Source organism: Octopus bimaculoides, chromosome 8 (assembly GCF_001194135.2).
Source record: "Octopus bimaculoides isolate UCB-OBI-ISO-001 chromosome 8, ASM119413v2, whole genome shotgun sequence".
In the NCBI taxonomy this organism is placed as follows: Eukaryota; Metazoa; Mollusca; class Cephalopoda; order Octopoda; family Octopodidae; genus Octopus; species Octopus bimaculoides.
The window spans coordinates 90662807-90665063 of NC_068988.1; positions in this window are offsets into that span (position 1 = coordinate 90662807).

The following is a 2257-nucleotide window of genomic DNA, read 5'->3' on the forward strand; positions in this document are numbered from 1 at the left end:
GGAGAAAATGAAGAGAGTAGTGAAATTGAGAGAGAGAGATGACGATGAAAAATATATTACTAGAGAAGTAGAAAGCTAGGAGGTTTGGGAAAGAAAGACAGACACCGAGAGAGAAACAGTAAGTGAAAGTAAGAGAAATAAACAGTGTGTGCGCATGTCTGTGGTGTGTGTCACGTGACCTGATGTGGAGAGCAGACGACATATCAAGTGACCACTATAGAAGCGATATGACACTACCATGTTATGATGTTTATCTGTTATTGATGCAGTTATGACATGTCATAACTTTGGTATTAGTAACAGATTAAATGTCAGAAATATATTGACTGTGGATGGTAGGTAGGGCAGCGTTAGACAAAATACAGTGCAATAGTTAATTCATTAATTTTTCTGTTTTGAGTTCAAACTCCCGTCTAAGCCACTTTTTCATTCATCCTTCCAAGTTCATATAAAAATAATATACCATTCGAATAATAGACCTGCAGTCGATTTCGAAGGCTGAGCCCCAGAATGACCACAGTTCAGTGACTGAAATCGCGACGCAAATAAAAGAACGAAAAGTGTAAAGTATTGTTTATTGTTGAAATATGTAGTGACTCCAGGAAGCAGACACACCTGTGTGTATTCTCCCCACCTCTACTTGCTCTCTCTTTCTTCAGCTCCTATCCCTATTATTTTCACTTTCTCTCAGAATTCTTCTGTCCTTGTTTATTTCATTCTCTCTCGACCGAACTGTCTACCTACGTACCTACCTGCCTTCCTATCTATCTATCTATCTATATATATATATATATACTCCTTTACTCTTTTACTTGTTTCAGTCATTTGACTGCGGCCATGCTGGAACACCGCCTTTAGTCGAGAAAATCGACCCCAGGACTTATTCTTTGTAAGCCTAGTACTTATTCTATCGGTCTCTTATTGCCGAACCGCTAAGTTACGGGGACGTAAACACACCAGCATCGGTTGTCAAGCGATGGTGGGGGGACAAACACAGACACACAAACACACATACATATATATATATATATATATACATATATACGACGGGCTTGTTTCAGTTTCCGTCTACCAAATCCACTCACAAGGCATTGCTCGGCCCGAGGCTATAGTAGAAGACACTTGCCCAAGGTGCCACGCAGTGGGACTGAACCCGGAACCATGTGGTTGGTATGCAAGCTACTTACCACACAGCCATATATATATATATATTCATTTATCTATCTATATATATATATATATTTACATACATACATACATACCTTTCATTCATTCTTTTTTCCTCTTTCCGTATCGTTCTCGCTATCTCTGGAATTCTCACTTTGGTTATTTTCCCCTCTTATTCCCAATCTTCTTCTCTATTAGCTTTCATTCTCTTTTATTTTTTTATCCCTTCTTTCCTTGATCCTGCTCTTTCTTCACCCCCACCCCACCTCTTTGACTCTTACTCTCTCTCTCTCCTGTACTCTTTCTCTGTTTCGTACTTGTTTACTCTGTTTATTTTTTGCTCCCCTCTATATCAAAGATTAACACGGAGAGAAACGTAATGTTACTATAGAATGAGAAAGCGGGGTAAACAGAAACAAGAAGTCAATTGAAAATGAAAGAATGAGTCAAGAAAGGAAGAGATACGATTTTGGAAGAAACGGTTGATAGGGGAGAAAAAATACGAACAAAAAATCAGAAAAATGAATGAATGAATGAATGAATGGAGAAGAGAAGAAAACTTAGAGGGAGAAAGTGAGAGAATGAAAGAGCAAAAGAATAGGAGAATGAGAGTGAATAAAAGAAAGGAAAAGACAGAGAAAAGAATGAGAATGAGACAAAATACATATAATTTGAATGAAGACAAGAACAGAGGTGTTATAAGAGTGTGTTTAAAGAGCAAGGACAAAGTGCGGAAGCGGGGATGGTGTGAGAAAATTTAACGAATTATATAATGGTAAAATAGAAAATGAGTGGCGTGAGAGAAGCGTAAAGAAAGAGAGGAAGGAAAATGATGGACGAGCAGAAGCAATGAGAGAAGGAAACAGGACAAAAGAAATATATCGTGTGTGTGTGTGTGTGTGTATGTATGTAGAGAGAGAGACAGAAGCAGACAGATAGATTGATAGACAGACAGACAGACAAATAGATAGATAGATAGATAGATAGATAGATAGATAGATAGATAGATAGATACATTTCTTTTATTAGCCACACAGGGCTCAACACGGGACAAAATACAAATGTAGTTTTTCTTTTCGAGGGGGGGCCA